The sequence below is a fragment of the Triticum dicoccoides genome, chromosome 3B (genome assembly GCF_002162155.2).
Source record: "Triticum dicoccoides isolate Atlit2015 ecotype Zavitan chromosome 3B, WEW_v2.0, whole genome shotgun sequence".
Taxonomy (NCBI): Eukaryota; Viridiplantae; Streptophyta; class Magnoliopsida; order Poales; family Poaceae; genus Triticum; species Triticum dicoccoides.
The window spans coordinates 398,454,655-398,474,285 of record NC_041385.1 but is presented as its reverse complement, the minus strand read 5'-3'; positions in this window follow the sequence as shown (position 1 = coordinate 398,474,285).

Sequence of the window (19,631 nt, the reverse complement as noted above, 5' to 3'; positions counted from 1 at the left end):
GAAGAGGTTGCTGCACCAGCACCCAAGGCACAAAAGCTGATGGGTGATGCTATAAGGTCAGGGGCTGCATCATCAAAGCCCAAAGAAGCACTCAAAGTTGCCCCCAAGCCCAAGAATGCACCAAAGAGGAATACCAGGAGTATACCAGCTGCTGAGAAGAACAAGGCCCCAGTGCCTGAAGTTGCTGCTGAGGAAGATGATGAAGGACAAGTCCTGAGGAAGCTGAAGCCAAAGATTCCAGACCACAATGATGCTCATCCTGTGGCTGAGAACATGAAGCTAAGAAAGGATGCAGGAATCAGACAGTGGAGGTTGTCTGATCCCTATGCTACCAGGAGAAGGACTGATGTTGATTACAGGTTCCACACTAAGGAATAGCAGGATTTCTATGAGACTATGTTGTTGGACAAGAAGCCTATAGTGTGTGATATGAGGTGGGTCGACTGGACCTACATGAAGGAGAATGAAGAACACTATCCTGGAGTGCAAGACAGTTTCATTGCTTGTGGAGTTGCAGACTTTGTTGGGCAGAAGCTCACAAAGTGGAATGATGAGCTCATTATGCAATTCTACTCCACAGCATATTTCTATCCAGATGGCAGGATAGTTTGGATGTCTGAAGGTACAAGGTACCAATCAACCATTGAGGAATGGGCCAATCTGATCAATGCACCCAAGGAGGGTGAAGATGTCTTGGATGTCTATGCTAAGAAGAAGATGGATCACAATTCCATGGCTCATATGTACAAGGAGATCCCAGATGCTGCAGTTGAGACACATAAGTTTGGGTCAGTCCATTTTCTTCTGTCAGGGCTGCCAATGATTAACTGGATCCTAAGGCATACTCTATTGCCCAAGTCAGGTGACCACAACATGATAAGAGGCCATGCTATAAACTTGCTACACTTGTTTGATGTGCCACAGAAATTCAAGGCCATGAGCCTCATGATTGAGACAATCAAGAGGACAGCAGCAGACCAAAAGAGAAGTTGTGGATATGCCCCACAAATTCAGGAGTTGATTAACTCAAAGATGGGCACAGGCACATACTTGCTGGACAAGGAACATTTTGCTATCTATCCAGAATTTGAGGACAATCAAGTTGTGATGAATGAGAATGAACCATCATCAGTACAAGCTCAAGAGAAGAAGGAGAAAGCAAAGAAAGAGAAGGCTGCCAAGATGCCAACTCAAGAGGAGGCATCTGAATACTTTTTGAAGAACAAGCAGGAGCAGCTTGGTTACTTGATAGCATCAACTCTGAGGATTGAGAAGGGGTTGGCCACCCTAACTCAAAACCAGGAGAGCCTGGAAAGAATCATGGAACAAAAATTCTATGATTTAGATGTCAAAGTAACTGAGATTTAGTCAGTTTTGGAGCAGCTACAGGATGACATGCAAGAGAGGAAGGGCAAGACAACCACTGATGCATTTGCCAGAGTGCCTAGAGCTTAGAGATCAGCTGCAGTGCCTGTGACAGACACCAGAGCCACTTCATCTGCACCAGCTACAGCTCCTACAGCTCCAGTGCAACGAGCTCCAGCACCAACTCCTTCAGCTCCATCCACATCAACTGAAGCCTTCGTACAAGGAGCCATCTCTACACCACCACCTAAAGACCAAGCCTGAGAGACGATATAGTACTATGCATTTTCTAGGAACTTTTTGGTAACTTGTTGCCAAAGGGGGAGAAAAATGTATAGATCATAGGCTTCGAGAGAGAGAGAGAGAGAGTTTGCTTTTGTTCTCTCTTGTCTTCGGTTGAACTTTGTTTGCTTTTGATTGCTTGAGACTTTATGCTATTATCTGTGAGACATAGATGATCATGTGTTTGATCATAAGCTACACTTATGCTTGTTAGATGATATTATGTTACTTATCCTTATATGATCATTCACTTTGCTTGGTGATGAGTGCATGCATTCAATCTTTATCATTTTGAGCGCTCCACCAAGATGTATGTGACATGGAAGAGTAACCCATGAGCCTAATTCCTTGTGCATTTGCAGTCCAAAGCTTAAACTATGCACAAATTTAGGGGGAGCTCTTGCTTATCACATACTTCTCAAAGCGACGATGTTTTTTCAATCTTATTATCATTTGTCGAAGCGTTGATCTATATGTTGTCATAAATTACCAAAAAGGGGGAGATTGAAAGTGCAACTATCCCTAGGTGGTTTTGGTAATTCATAACAACATATAGCTCATTGAGCTAATGCTATTCCAAGACAAATATTTCAGAAAGCTCAATGAATGGCATGGCATGGATGATGAAAGTGGATCCCTCAAAATACTAAGGACAAAGGATTGGCTCAAGCTCAAAAGCTCAAGACTCTACATTTTACATTTTAGTGATCCAAGATCACATTGAGTCTATAGGAAAAGCCAATACTATCAAGGAGGGATGAGGTGTTTCTTAATGAGCCTCTTGCTTCAAGTGCTTAGTGATATGCTCCAAAAACCCTCAACTACTTTCTCACATCCACATATGACCTAAACTCAAAGTCAAAATTGGTCCCACCGATTCTTTCTATCCGGCGCCACCGAGTTCAAATGTCATAGCCACTGCCACAAACCCTAGGCAAATCGGTCTCACGGATAGGGATGTCGGTCTCACCGAGATGGGATTGTAATCTCTCTGCTTCCCTTCGTAACATTTCGGTCTAACAGAAGTGAGCGATCGGTCCCACCGAGATTGCAATGTAAATTCTCTGTTTCCCTTTCGTAACATTTTGGTCTCACCGAAAAGAGCGAATCGGTCCCACCGAGTTTACCTGACCAACTCTCCGGTTAGATAATTACCAAAATCGGTCTCACCGAGTTTGTGTAATCGGTCTCACCGAGATTACATTATGCCCAAACCCTAACCATATCGGTCCTACCGAGTTGCATGTTGGTCCCACCGAAAACCCTAACGGTCACTAGATTTACTAAATCGGTCCGACCGAGTTTGTTGATTCGGTCCCACCGAGTTTGGTAAATTGTGTGTAACGGTTAGATTTTGTGTGGGGGCTATATATACCCCTCCACCTCCTCTTCATTCGTAGAGAGAGCCATCAGAACAAACCTACACTTCCAACCTACATTTTCTGAGAGAGAACTACCTACTCATGTGTTGAGGCCAAGATATTCCATTCCTACCATATGAATCTTGATCTCTAGCCTTCCCCAAGTTGCTTTCCACTCAAATCTTCTTTCCACCAGATCCAAATCCTATGAGAGAGAGTTGAGTGTTGGGGAGACTATCATTTGAAGCACAAGAGCAAGGAGTTCATCATCAATGCACCATTTGTTACTTCTTGGAGAGTGGTGTCTCCTAGATTGGCTAGGTGTCACTTGGGAGCCTCCGACAAGATTGTGGAGTTGAACCAAGGAGTTTGTAAGGGCAAGGAGATCGCCTACTTCATGAAGATCTACCGCTAGTGAGGCAAGTCCTTCGTGGGCGACGACCATGGTGGGATAGACAAGGTTGCTTCTTCATGGACCCTTCGTGGGTGGGGCCCTCCGTGGACTCACGCAACCGTTACCCTTCGTGGGTTGAAGTCTCCATCAACGTGGATGTACGATAGCACCACCTATCGGAACCACGACAAAAACATCTGTGTCTCCAATTGCGTTTGAATCCTCCAAACCCTTCCCTTTACATTCTTGCAAGTTGCATGCTTTAATTTCCGCTGCTCATATACTCTTTGCATGCTTGCTTGAATTGTGTGAAGATTGCTTGACTTGTCCAAAGATCGCTAAAATCTGCCAAACCCTAAAATTGGGAAAAGGTTAAGTTTTTAATTGGTCAAGTAGTCTAATCACCCCCCCCAGACATACTTCAAGGTCTTACAGTAATGTTCTGCCCTATACACAATTTTAGAGTTGTTAAACATGCAAAGCAATGCCACCATGTTAATCTATGCATTTTTTCACCCCAAATACATATAAAGTTTATTTAAAATGGAGCTACGGTTATTTAGTTATGAAATAAATCATTTTAACATGGCAATTATGCAAATTTAAACAAACAACATTTTAAACATTTTAAACATGGATGAAAATGGCATATTGTGAAACTAGACAGAATTCTAAGCATTTTACATGTTTAAATCATTTTATTATGATGCATGGTTTGTTAGTTATTAAATGCATGAACTTTAGAGACTAATCTGTAAAACAACGTTCCTGTGGATAAATGATAAAATCACCACGGGAAAAAAATGACATGGGCCGAAACTACTGGCCAACAGCGGAAAAAAACAGGAGGGCGCTGGAGGTGGCCTCACCATGGGCCTTGGCCCGGTCGGTGGAGGAGGCAGGCCGGGCGAACAGGTGGCTTGGCAGGGCGCGATGCGGCTGGGCCTTCGCGAGATGCGGCCCAGGCGCGGTCGCTGCGACTGGCGGGCGAGCGGGTCAGCGAGGAAGCGCGGTCAACGCGGGGCGGCGCGCTCGTTTGCTCGAACCGGACGAAGCAGAGGCAAGGTCGGGCATGGCGGCGCGGGACTTGGCAGGACGACGGAGCCGCGCGACGAGGTCCTCGGGCGTGCGGTCAACGGGGAGACCTGGAGCAGAGGAGCGCTACTTCTCCTCGTAGCCACGAGCACACGCTCGATGCAGGACGGGGCTCAAAGCAGAGGAAGCAGGGCCAGTGGACTTGACCCGGCGATGGAGCACACGCGAGCGACGGGGATGGAGACTTGACGGCGAGATCGACGAGGAGGCGTCGGAGATGGCCGGATCTGGGCCAGAGGCAGACGTTGGCGGCTTCCGCGAGCGGAGGCCGTTCCTGCAGTGGTGAAGTACAGAGAGATATGGAGATTGTGAGAGAGATCGAAGGGGAAGGAGAGAAAACAGTAGGGGGAGAAGGAAGGAGAGGTGCATCCTGGTGGTGGTGGTTGTCACTGGCCGGACGGGTGAGAGGCCGGAAACGTGACGCGACAGCGGTGAGCTCTCCTGATCCGCTCGGGGATCGAAGCAGGAAGAGGGGGCTCGCGCGGGAGTTGTGTGCTTGGTTTGCAGAACCTCTCAGGGCCGTCCGATCTAAGATCTGGCGGTCCAAATCGAGTGGAAGTGGTTGTGGTGGTTGGCTGGATCTGAAGGGAGGAGGGAGGAGGCTGTGGGATCGAGGGAGGGGGATCCCGAGAGGATTTTCTGGAGTGGCGACGGGATGGGACATCTCCCTAGAAGTTAGGGTTTGCCCATATTTGGACTAGGGGTCTTTATATAGGGAAAAGAAGGGGTTTTTGGATCATCCGATTAGAATCGAACGGTCGAGATAAATGGCTTAGGGGAGTCCAACAACTAAACACAGATATTTTATAGATGTTTGGGGATGATCCGGGCTCATCGGTCACGACAGCCCGGTTCGCGTTTGGAGTAGTTTTCGGACACGCCAAGAGGAGGGTCGGTGGTTGTGCAGAGGGAGATAAGACCAATGTGTGAAAGGTGTGGTTGGTCTTGGAATAGACAACGATAACAACGGAGGGACACAACAACTACGAACGGATGCAAGCTTTATGAAAACATGCAGATGCAATGCGCATGATGCTATGAGATGAAATGCAAGACATGAACAAAATGCAAAACAAAAGACAAAAACCCAACCACGGAGAAAATAACATATCACATAGCCGGAAATGGCAAGAGTTGGAGTTACAATTATGGAAAGTTACATCCGGGGTGTTACACATACCCGAAGGAATTTCAAAGTAAACATTTTCAGTAGGTTCAGTAGGTCGAGGAGCAACTCTTTTCTCTACTGGTTTGGGTGAAGATACCCCGAACAAGCCCCTCAAAGGATTAGTTTCCAAAGTAACAAGCGCAGTAAATTTCAGCACACTATATAAATGTTTCCTTACCAAGTTCCACTTACCAAAGGCGCTTCACTCCCCGGCAACGGCACCAGAAAAGAGTCTTGATGACCCACAAGTGTAGGGGATCTATCTTAGTCCTTTTGATAAGTAAGAGTGTCGAACCCAACGAGGAACAGAAGGAAATGACAAGCGGTTTTCAGTAAGGTATTCTCTGCAAGCACTGGAATAGTAGGTAACAGATAGTTTTGTGATAAGATAATTTGTAACGGGTAACAAGCAATGAAAGTAAATAAGGTGCAGCAAGGTGGCCCAATCCTTTTTGTAGCAAAGGACAAGCCTGGAAAAGTTCTTATATAGAGAAAAGCGCTCCCGAGGACACATGGGAATAATCGTCAAGCTAGTTTTCATCGCGCTCATATGATTCGCGTTCGTTACTTTGATAATTTGATATGTGGGTGGACCGGTGCTTGGGTACTGCCCTTTCTTGTACAAGCATCCCACTTATGATTAACCCCTATTGCAAGCATCTGCAACTACAAAAGAAGTATTAAGGTAAACCTAACCATAGCATGAAACAAGTGGATCCAAATCAACCCCTTACAAAGCAACGCATAAACTAGGGTTTAAGCTTCTGTCACTCTAGCAACCCATCATCTACTTATTACTTCCCAATGCTTTCCTCTAGGCCGAAATAATGGTGAAGGGTCATGTAGTCGACGTTCACATAACAACACTAGAGGAGAGACAACATACATCTCATCAAAATATCGAACGAATGCCAAATTCACATGACTACTAATAGCAAGACTTCCCCCATGTCCTCAGGAACAAACGTAACTACTCACAAAGCATATTCATGTTCATAATCATAGGGGTATTAATATGCATTAAGGATCTAAACATATGATCTTCCACCAAATAAACCAACTAGCATCAACTACAAGGAGTAATCAACACTACTAGCAACCCACAGGTAGCAATCTGAGATTTTGGTACAAAGATTGGATATAAGAGATGAACTAGGGTTTGAGAGGAGATGGTGCTGGTGAAGATGTTAATGGAGATTGACCCCCTCCTGATGAGAAGATCGTTGGTGATGATGATGGTGATGATTTATCCCTCCCGGAGGGAAGTTTCCCCGGCAGAACAGCTCCACCGGAGCCCTAGATTGGTTCCGCCAAGGTTCCGCCTCGTGGCGGCGGAGTTTCGTCCCGAAAGCTTGCTTGTGATTTTTTTCTAGGGTAAAGGACCTCATATAGCAGAAGATGGGCACCGGAGGGCTGCCAGGTGGCCCACGAGGCAGGGGGGTAGGGTGCGCCCCCCACCCTCGTGGGTGGCCCCCCTTAGGTATTTCTTCTGCTGAATATTTTTTATTAAATCCAAAAATGACTTTCATGGAGTTTCAGGTTTTGGAGTTGTGCAGAATAGGTCTCTAATATTTGCTCCTTTTCCAGCCCAGAATCCCAGCTGCCGGCATTCTCCCTCTTCATGTAAACCTTGTAAAATAAGAGAGAATAGCCATAAGTATTGTGACATAACGTGTAATAATAGCCCATAATGCAATAAATATCGATATAAAATCATGATGCAGAATGGACGTATCAATTAGCAACCGAACCAGTATCAAATACCCAGGCGCTACTTCGAGCACTAGTAAGATACACATCAATAACATGTATATCACATATACCTTTATTGACGTTGCCAGCCTTCTTATCTACCAAGTACTTGGGGCAGTTCCGCTTCCAATGGCCCTTCCCCTTGCAATAGAAGCAGTCAATCTCGGGTTTGGGTCCAGCCTTGGGTTTCTTCATAGGAGCGGCCATTATCTTGCCATTATTCTTGAAGTTACCTTTCTTTCCCTTACCCTTCTTGAAACTGGTGGTCTTATTGACCATCAACACTTGATGCTCTTTCTTGATTTCTACCTCTACGGCCCTAAGCATCACGAAGAGCTCAGGGATCGTTTTCTCCATCCCTTGCATATTATAGTTCATCACAAAGCCCTTATAGCTTGGTGGCAGTGACTGAAGAACTCTATCAATTGCTTCTTCATCCAGAAGATTAACTCCCAATTGATTCGAACGGTTGTAGTACCCAGACATTCCGAGTACATGCTCACTAATGGAGTTGTTCTCCTCCATCTTGCGGCTAAAGAACTTGTCAGAGGTGTTATACCTCTCAACCCGGGTATGAGCCTGAAATACCAATTTCAGCTCCTAGAACATCTCATATGCTCCATGGTGCTCAAAACGTCTTTGGAGCCCCTGTTCTAAGTCGTAAAGCATGGCGCACTGAACTATCGAGTAGTCATCAGAACGTGTCTGCCAGACGTTCATAACATCTGTAGGCGAGCCTTGAGAGGGTGCATCACCAAGCAGTGCATTAAGGACATAAGCCTTCTGTGCAGTACTAAGGATAACCCTTAAATCATGGACCCAGTCCACATAGTTGCTTCCATCATCTTTCAAATTTTCTTTCTCTAGGAACGCATTAAAATTTAGGGGAACTACAACACGAGCCATTGATCTACAACATAATTTTGCAAAGACAATTTAGAACATGTTCATGATAATAGGTTCAGTAATCAAATTACTAGTGAACTTCCACTTGAATCAACATCCCTCAAATTGTCTAAGTGTTTACATGATCCATATCAACCAACCCATGTCCGATCGTCATGTGAGATGGGGTGGTCATCAACGGTGAACATTTCCATGTTGATTAGATCTACTATATGACTCGTGTTTGACCTTTTAGTCCTTCATGTTCCGAAGCCATGTCTGTACATGCTAGGCTCGTCAAGTTTAACACAAGTATTCTGCATGTGTAAAACTGGTAGAGTCTATCACCCTCGATCATCACGTGGTGCTTTGAAACGACGAACTTTCACAATGGTGCATACTTAGGGAGAAGAAATTAATCTGGAAATTAAGTGAAGGGGTCATCTTATAATGCTACCATCGTCCTAAGCAAAATAAGATGCATAAAATATAAACATCACATGCAATCAAAATATGTAACATGATATGGCCATTATCATCTTGTGCTTTTGATCTCCATCTCCAAAGCACCGGCATGATCTCCATCGTCACCGGCATGACACCATGATCTCCATCATTGTGTCGTCGTGTGGTTTGTCTCGCCAACTATTGCTTCTACAACTATTGCTAACGCATAGCGATAAAGTAAAGCAATTACATGGCGTTATTTGTTGACACACAAGTCATACAATAAATTAAAGACAACCCTGTGGCTCCTGCAGGTTGCCATACTCATCGACATGCAAGTCGCAAACCTATTACAAAACATGATCATCTCATACATAAACATATATCACATCACGTTTTGGCCATACCGCATCACAACCTGCCCTGCAAAAACAAGTTAGACGTCCTCTACTTTGTTGTTGCAATTTTTACGTGGCTGCTAGGGCAAACTATAAGAACCATTCTTATCTATGTAAAACCACAACGGTGATATACAAGTTGCCTTTTAACCTTCTACAAGGACCACCCTCATCAAATCATACTAAAGTGGGAGAGACAGACACCCGCAAAGCCACTTTTATGCAATACAAGTTGCATGTCAAATAGCGGAACCGGTCTCATGTGCGTGGACATGTAAGGTTGGTCCGAGCCGCTTCATCCCACAATACCGCCGAATCCAAATAAGACAAGGGAAGTGAGAAATCTAAACATCAACACCCACAACTTCTTTGTGTTCTACTCGTGCATATACATCTACGCATAAACCTAGCTCTGATACCACTAATGGGGAATGTTGCATGAAAATCAAAAAAATTCCTACGAAACACCCAAGATCCAATCTAGGAGATGTATAGCTATGATAGGAGAGTGTGTCTACATACCCTTGTAGACCAAAAGCGTTAGCGTCATAACGCAGTTGATGTAGTCATACTCTTCACGTCCAATCTGATCTAGTGCCGAACGGACGGCACCTCTGAGTTTAGCACACATATGGCTCAGTGGCGTCCTCTCGTTCTTGATCCAACAAGGTAGGGAGAGGAGGTAGATGAGATATGAACCAACACGACAACGTGGTGGTGATGGTGGCAGCGGAATTCCGGCAGGGCTTCGCCAAGCGCGTACCGGTGAAACGTGGGAGGAGTTGGGAGAGGTAACGGGCAAGGGCCAAGGGGGCTGCCCCCAACGCCTCCCCACCTTTATATAGGCATGGAGGGGGTTTGTGGCTTTCCCTCCAAGGCCCTAGGATCATTGGTCAAAGGGTGAGGAAGGAAATCCCTCCTTTCCTTCCCCACCGATCGCTATCACCCTTTTTAGGGATCCTGATTTTATCCCTTCGGGATATGTTACTATTCCTTTTAAGGCGGAACCTTGGTGTGACTAGACCAAGGTTGTGGGGAATTTCACCACTACCCACATTCATGTGGGTCCCCCCATGTAGGTGGGTCCCACTCCAGAACCTTCCCGGTACAATACCGAAAAAACTCAAACTTTTTCCGGAACACCGATAACAACTTTCCATATATGAATCTTTACCTCCGAACTATTCTGGACCCCCTCGGGACATCTCAAATCCCATCCAGGACTCCGAACAACATTCATACTTCACCATATTAATATCTCAATACTACCCTAGCGCTACTGAATGTTAAGTATGCCACCCTACGAGTTCAAGAATCATGTAGACATGACCGAGACTCCTCTCTCGTCAATAACCAATAGTGGGGCATGGATGCCCACATATTGGTTCCTACACATTCAACAAAGATCTTTATCTATTGAACCACAATGTCAAGGATTCAGTCAATCCCGTATGCAACTCCCTTTGTCTGACGATATGTTACTTGCCCGAGATTTGATCGTCGGTATCTCCGTACCTAGTTCAATCTCGTTACCGGCAAGTCTCTTTACTCGTTACGTAATAAAAGATCCCATGACTAAACTCATTAGTCACATGAAGCTTCTTATGATGTTGCATTACTGATAGGGCCCAGAGATATCTCTCTGTCACACGGAGCAACAAATCCCTCTCTTGATCCGTGCAACTCAATAGACACCTTCGGAGATACATGTAGAGCACGGATACGTCTCCAACGTATCTATAGTTTGTTATTGTTCCATGCTATTATATTATCATTATTGGATGTTTTACAATCATATTATAGCAACTTTATATCATTTTTTGGGAGTAACCTACTGACATAGTGCCCAGTGCCAGTCGTTGCTTTTTGCTTGCTTTTTACTTCGTGGAATATCAGTACCAAACGGAGCAAACTTTTTGGAGATTTTTTGGACCAAAAGACACCCAGTGGGCCAAAGAAGTACTAGAGGGGAGGCCCGAGGTGGGCACAACCCACCAGGGCACGCCAGGAGGCCCAGGCATGCCCAGGGGGGTTGTGCCCCCCTCGGTGACCTCCTGCACCGCCTCTTCGCCCTATAAATCCCCAAATATTCCAGAAACCCTAGGTGAGTCATCGAAACACAAATCCAGCTACCACAAGTTCTAGAACCACGAGATCCAATCTAGACACCATCGCGGAGGGGTTCATCATCTTGATTGGTGCCTCTCCGATGATGCGTGGGTAGTTCACCATGGACCTACAGGTCCATAGGCAGTAGCTAGATGGCTTCCTCTCTCCCTCCCTCCCTCTCTCTCTCTCTCTCTCTCTCTTGATTCTCAATACAATGGTCTCTTGGAGATCTATTTGATGTAACTCTTTTTGCGGTGTGTTTGGTTGGATCCGATGAACTTTGAGTTTATGATCAGATCTATGTCCATGAATATTATTTGAGTCTTCTTTGATCTCTTATATGCATGATTATTTATAGCCTCGTATTTTTTCTTTGAATATTTGGTTTAGTTAGGCCAACTAGATCTATTTTTCTTGCCATGGGAAGAGGTGCTTTGTGATGGGTTCGATCTTGCGGCGTTCTTTCCCAGTGACAGAAGGGACAGCAAGACACGCATGTATCGTTGCTATTAAGGATAACAAGATGGGGGATATTCCTACATGAATAGATCTCGTCTATATCATGTCATCATTCTTATTGCACTCCGTTTTCCATGAACTTAATACACTAGATGCATGTTGGATAGCGGTCGATGTGTGGAGTAATAGTAGTAGATGCAGGCAGGAGTCGATCTACTAATCTTGGACGTGATGCCTATATATTGATCATTACCTTGGATATCGTCATAATTATTCGATCTTTTATCAATTGCCCAACAGTAATTTGTTTACCCACCATGTGCTATTTCTTGAGAGAAGCCACTAGTGAAATCTACAGCCCCCGGGTCTATTCTTTATCATATTTGGTTTAAGATCTATTTGTATTCGCTTTTGTTTTCAGATCTATTGTTTAAAAAAAACAATACCTTGCTGCACTTTTTTATTACTTGTTTTATTTTGCATTTTATCAAGATCTATTTATCCAATCTACCCAAATTTTATCCCGTCAACTTGACAATTTCTGGCGTCGTTACCCGAAGAGGGATTGACAACCCCTTATACGCATTGGGTTGCAAGTATTTGTTCATTGTGTGCAGGTACCGTTTACATAGTGTTTCTTGGTCCTCCTACTGGATTGATACCTTGGTTTCACAACTAAGGGAAATACCTACCGTAGTTGTACTACATCATCCCTTCCTCTTTGGGGAAATACTGACGCAATTTCAAGCAACATCAAAAGGAATTTCTGGCGCCGTTTCTGGGGAGACATCATCAACATCTATCAGGTTCCTAATCAAAAATCTCATCTCATTACAATTTACATTGTTTGTCATTTGCCTCTCGTTTTCATCTCCCCCACTTCAAAAAAAAAATTGCCGTTTTATTTGCCCTCTTTTTCGCTCACCGTTTTCTCGTCAGATATATCCTTTTGTGCAATCTTGCTTGCCTTGTCGTTATGGATAGTTCTTCCTCTGTTGAGTGTACCCCCGAGAATGAGGTTCTTAATTTTAGATAAAGGGGAGGGGAGAATCTAAAAGATGTTTGGTATAGGATTTGCAATGCTCATAATAGATCTATTTGTAAGCAATCTACCATTGTTCTTCTTCGCGGTTTTTATGTGGGCATAACCATTTGTATAGATTTGTCCTTAATACGATTACCGGTGATAATTTCTTGATGTGTCCATCTTTGGACGCTTTTAATGCCATGGGAGATCTAGTGGGTGCACCACCTATCATCATTAATGAAACAATCTTAACTCTTGAGCATGTTATGCAAAGATTAGATGTTATTGAAAAGAAGATGGTCACTTTAGATCAAATTAAAAACTTGGATACAAAGATGCAGAATCTTGATAATAAATTTGGGTCAAAAGTGGGCGATGTTTTCAAATTACTAAGGGAAAAGGAAACCATAATTAACAAAAAAATTGGAGAGAGTCCTTCTCAGATTGATAAGTTGGAAGAATTTTTTTTTGTAACTTAAGCTTTGCTTTGGCTTCTGCTAGAACTATTGAAAAAACTCCCGTAAAAATTGGCAGGATTACTCAAGTCACTAAGAACAAGAGTGCAACTTATAATAATAACAAAGAGGATCTTAAGATGATTAGTATTCACCCTGACTTTGTTAAAGTTGTAAAAAAACTCTGCAAAAATGAATTCTTCAATCTCATTCCTAGAAGTATTATTATCGAAAATATGCATGGTAAATCTTTGAAGAATATTAGTTGTGTGATTGAGGAATTGGAAACCAAAGATGACAATGCTTGAATCTATGTGTTATGCATAGCTAGGGGCATAAAACGATAGCGCTTGTTGGGAGGCAACCCAACAATAAACCAAAGATGACAATACTTGAATCTATGTGTTATTTTTTGCCTTTTTCTTTTTGTTCTTGAGTGTTTAAATAATTAAGCTACTGTTATGATTGTGTTTTTTACGGTTTAATTAGTATTTCTGCCAAGTAAAGCCTTTAGGATCATGTTGGGTGATAGTTGATTTGATCTTGTTGAAAAAAAGAAACTTTTGCGCCCGGTAGAAGAATTGTTTAAAATCACAAAAGAGTGATAAAATGCTGAATTTTTTACACAAGGTTGATATACAGATTGCCTATGTTTCACTATTTTTTCAGAATTTTTGGAGTTACAAAAGTATGTGAAGTTTCCAGATTACTACAAACTGTTCTGTTTTTGACATATTTTGTTTTCTTTGTGTTTTGTGCTTATTTTGATGAATCTATGGATTGTATCGGGGGGTATAAGCCATGATAAAGTTGGAATATAGTAGATATAATGCAAAAATAAAATATGAATGGGTTTGTAACAGTACTTAGAGTAGTGATTTGCTTTGTTATACTAACGGATCTCACAAAGGTTTTGTTAAGTTTTGTGTGATCATGATGGATGAAGGAATAAGGAGTGAAAACAGACTAAGCTTGGGGATTCCCCATGGCACCCCAAGTTATTATTCAAGAAGAACCAAGCAACTAATCTTGGGGATGCCCCGGAAGGCATCCCCTCTTTCTTCTAACAACCATCGGTATTTTACTTGGAGCTATATTTTTATTTATCACATATCATGAGTTTTGCTTGGAGCATCTTGTATTATATGAGTCTTTGCTTGTTTTGATTTTTAGTTTGTGCCATCTATTCTTGCTGCACACACCTATTTGAGAGAGCCAAAATTATGCTATGATTTGTTAGAATTGCTCTTTATGCTTCACTTAAATTTTTTGAGCTAGGGAATTGCTCTAGTGCTTCACTTATACCTTTTTGAGCACGGTAAGAAATGCTCTCAAGCTTCACTTAGAATTATTTGAGAGTTAGATTTTTTTTTGAAGAAATTCTCGCATGCTTCACTTATATTATTTTGAGAGACAAAAAATCTATGTTCACGTTCTTCACTTGAATTTGTTTGAGCCTATCAAAAGCAACATATGAAATTAGTCCCAAAAGTGATAGATATTCAAGAGGGATATAATAAAAAAATTCATGAAGATCATTGGACAAAATAAACTTGATTCTTTGTAATAGTTTTGAGATATGATGATAGTGATATGTGAGTCATGTTGGTGAGTAATTATGCTTTAGTAAGAATGCTGGTGTTAAGGTTTGTGATTTCCTATGCAAGCACGAAAGTCAATAGTTATATGAAATTACATCCTACTTATGGTGCATTATTCGGTGTTAGTTATGCTTAATGCTCGCTTATGTGATTTTTCGTTTCTTGGTTGGTTGCTTCACAATCTATTTGCTAGCCTCCACTTGTACTAAGTAGAAATACTACTTGTGCATCCAAAATCTTTAAACCCAGTTTTGCCAAATGAGTCCACCATACCTACCTATATGCGGTATTTATGTGCCGTTGTAAGCAAATTTGTATGTGCCACCTCTAATTTTCAAAATAAATTTCTTTTTGTGTGCTCGTACCGCTCATGAAGCGGCAGGGGGTGGCCAATATTTTCCATGCTAGATGTGTTATTCTCAAGATGAGTGTTTATTCACTTGTCATTGCACAAGAGTACGTCGGTAATAGGGATACCCAGTCCCGAAATGAAAAGGAAATTTACTTTATGTTATCAAATAATAAATTCCTTGGAAAGTGTTGGTATGGAAGGCACCTGTGGATACGGCTAGCCATGGATTGTGAAAGAATAGTGGAAAAATGAATAACTTTATTTTCTGTTTGGGAACTGCCTATGATATATCTAGCATGGAAAGTGTTGGGAATTACTCAGTCGTTTTCGTTGACGGGAAAAGTATGCCTCTCAAAAAAAATTATCTCTTGATTTTTGCTTTGATCTTTGGCACCTTTTCAAATCCCTACTTCCCTCTACGAAGGGCCTATCTATTTACTCTATGCAATTTTTACTTTTATTTGAGTCTCTGTCAGTGTCAAAACCGGCCGATCTCCGGTAGGGGTCCCGAACTATGCATCTGAGGATCGAAGGTAACAGGAGACAAAGGGGACACGATGTTTACCCAGGTTTGGGCCCTCTTAATGGAGGTCAAACCCTACTTCCTGCTTGATTGCCTTTGATGAGTATAGGGGTTACAAGAGTTGATCTACCTCGAGATCGTAATGTCTAAACCCTAGATGTCTAGCCTATATGAATTCCGATAGCCTCTATGGACTAAACCCTCCGGTTTATATAGACACCGGAGGGGCCTAGGGTTGTACAAACTCGACTTGCAGAAGAAAGAAATTACATATCCAGGCGCCAATCTTGCCATCCACGCATAGGAGAGTCCCATCCAGACACGGGGGAAGGCCTTCTACCTTGTATCTTCACGGCCCATCAGTCTGACCCATATCACACAGCCCGGACACCCGAGGACCCCCTAATCCAGGACTCCCTCGATAGCCCTTGAACCAGTCTTCAATGATGATATGTTCGGCACGTAGATTGTCTTCGTCATTGCAAGGCGGGTTCCTCCTCCTGAATACTTCAAAGCAATCTTCTGAATAAAAGAACTGTATCTGGCTCTGCATGACAGTCACATCCCTCAACCACGAAGGCAAAACATTTAATCAAAATAATGTCTATCAACTGACAACTTTTTCGGTGAAACGCCACATCTGGCCTATTTAACATTTCGAACCATTTTCTGCCTCCTGCTTCGCGCTTCGAGGCGCGGCCTCTATTGACACGTCTTGTCAAAACAGAGATCGTGTCCACTTATCACAGGATCCTCATCAATACGGGTTTGGGTAATCCAACCGGGCCATTCGCACGACCCCTTGGGAACAGGCGAGTTTTAAGGCTTGAGGGGGGCGCTAGATATCACTGCCTATATAAGTGGATAAAGATCCCTTTTTTCTTCCCACACCTTCTTCCTTCTCCTGTTTTCCCATCCTCAAGCTCCAGCGCCCAAGTTTCAATCTTTCCCACCGCCACCAACCTCTCCAGCCATGTCTGGATCTGGCTCGAAGGGCAAGTGGGAGGCCTCCTCTGCAACGGAGAAGGATGTCAAGGAGCTCCGGGAGGCAGGGTACCTGTCTGCGGACATCGCACACAGGCTCCCTGCCAAGGAGCAAGTTATCCCCACCCCGGAGCCCAATGAAAGGGTTGTGTTCATCCCTCACTTCCTCCGCGGACTAGGGTTTCCCCTCCACCCCTTTGTCCATGGCCTCATGTTCTACTACGGGCTAGATTTCCATGATCTAGCCCCAAATTATTTCCTCCACATCTTAGTGTTTATCATCGTGTGCGAGGCGCTACTCCGCATCCCCCCACACTTCGGCCTATGGCTAAAAGTTTTCAATGTGAAGCCGAAGGTGGTCGACGGGTAGCATGCGGACTATGGCGGGGCCATGGTGAGCAAGATCCCCGACACCACTTGGCCTAAAGGGGCCTTCATGGAGACCGTTAAGGTGTGGCAGTAGGAGTGGTTCTGCATCACCGAACCACGTGGCGCCAGATGGGCGGCCACTCCTGAGTTTAGATCCGTACCCATTATGTGGCTCGCGCCGTGGACCAACAAGGTTCTCTACTGGGGGTCGACCGCGGAAGTGCTGACACTGCAAGAGCGCATCAAAAACATGATAAGCAAGAACACGAGTCTCACTGACGTGATTCAGGTGATGCTCTTTCGCCAGATCCTCCCCTGTCAACTCTGGCCTCTCCATATGTGGGAGTTCAATCCGAAAGGTCCCCGGACCCTACAACACCTCTACGGCACAACTCACAAAGAGATCTGGAAGCTGCTCTTCAAGGCCGAGAATACGTGGCCGAAGAAGACCGAAGACATCAGCCTTGACAGCGAGAATCCGGCCACTCCAGTAAGTGTATTATTCCCAAACATACCTTTGGTCGACAAATCCTTAGGCATAATGAGTTCTCCGTCCCTCTCACCAGTTTGGATAGTGAAGGCGGAGCAGCTAAAGTGTCTGGCACCGCTGCCTAAAGATCCAGCCACACCTTAGCTCATGAAGATGCTGGTTCCGGTGCCCTATCAGGCACTGGAGAAGAAGGCCAAGAAGAAGAACAAGGAGGCCAAGGGCGGCCTCTATCATAAGGGTACTTTGGACGCAGTGTCTGGAGAGACTGAAGTCCCCTCCTCCCACGAGGGAGATGAAGACGAAGAGGAGGAGGTGGTGGAAAGTGCCTCTCCCCTCAAGGGGAGGAAAAAGAAAAGGGCAACCTCCACAGACCCGGAGGAGGGGGTTTCCAAGAGGAGGAAGATTGCCCTCTCGGATGGTTTGAATTCGGGCGCCGAACACATCCCAAGAGGCACCCTAGGGCAAAGCCCCTGGCCGCATCGTAAGTATCAAAGGATACTTTACAAATATCTAGTCTTTTATGTTTTCAATATAACACATTATGTCGTGTGTATTTCAGTCCTGCTCGCGACCTCCCCCATCCATCGCTATTTGAGGGGAGCTCTCTGGCACCAGAGATGGTGGAGAGCGAGACGGTGACGGCAACCTCCACTAATCCAGAGGCACCGAATACTCTGGTGGACGCACTACGATGTGCTGCCATCGTGGAGGAGCACCGCACCCTGATGGGTGTGGTGGTTGAGAAGGTTCAATCTGCCAAGAGCGGGCTGAACGAAGCCTTCACCAGCCTGCTAACAGGCTTCGAGGTATGCGATGTAATACTCTTAGATGCTTTTCATATAAAGGAAATATGCCTGTATATAGATAGTAGCCCTTGAGACTGTGTTCGGTTTCGAGAAAAGCCGAACAGAGGAACACATAGTATTCGGAAGAGGTGACGTACTTTTCTATTTGATAACAGGCTTCCCTATTGGCGGCAACCGCCCAGGCAGCTGAAGTTTCCGAACTCAATCGCAAGATGAAGCTGGCTGATGATGAGATCAACTGCATTAACAAGCGGTTCGATGAGGCGCAAGGTATGTTTAGAAGAGCTCTTATATGCCTGAAGTGATATGCAAATTCAGAGTTAAGCTCATGCACTGCTATGATTATGATTGTAGGTAGCACGGCCGAGGTTGAGACCCTCAAGAGCGCCCTTGTGCAAGCTAAAGAGCAAGCAAAGGCAAGCAAAGCGGCCGCTGATAAAGCGGCTGCGGATTTAAAGACCGAACAGGTCGCTCGCCGCTAGCACGAGGAGAGGGTGGCCGAGGTGGAGCAAGATCTGAAGGTCGCCATCGGCAAGTGCGAGGCCTTGGAGGAGAAGAGTACGGCCCAAGCGGCCGATCTCGCCAAGGCCCTCCAAGAGACCAAAGAGGCGCGGACCGAGGCCCAGGCGGCTCGGAAGGAGATCCGGCAGGCCGAATAGATAGCGGCTGGTAAGCCCTTTCTTTTGCAGAGTATATTTGGCGGTCAAAGATATGCCTTGCTCACTCGACTATGGAGTTCTCCAGACGCCTTTGCAGATCTTCTGAAGAGTGCTGCTGACGCCGCGCAGTTCTTCCGGGCCCAGGAGGGGAACACGACGGAGAAGCTCTTCTGGTCACAGTTCCTGGTGCCGGAGCGTCCAGCGCTATTGAACAACCAGATGATGCAACTGGCAGAGCTGCATAGGATGTCCGGCTTGGCCATGAAGGACATCATAGTTTGGCTTTGGCCAACCGAACCCATTCCTAGTAGCTAATTTGGCCTGGTGAAGCGACTCGCTGATGCACTGCCCCGAGTTGAAGCTGTAAAGCGCTCGACGTGCATAGAGGGTGCGCGGATGGCCTTTGCCTGTGTCAAGATGCACTGGGCGAAGATGAAGGCAACCTTCATGGCGACCGAGGGCCCACCCGAGGGCAATGACCACCGCAAGCCAGAGCAGTATTTTGACAATGTCCTGGAGGGTGCCTGAATAGTAGATGGCCAATGCTCAAAGATATCATGTTTGAATGAATGTAATCTATTTATCCAGACTTTGTGTTATGAACCAAGGCCTATAATATATGTATGCTTTTATCTGAATTACTTTCCTCA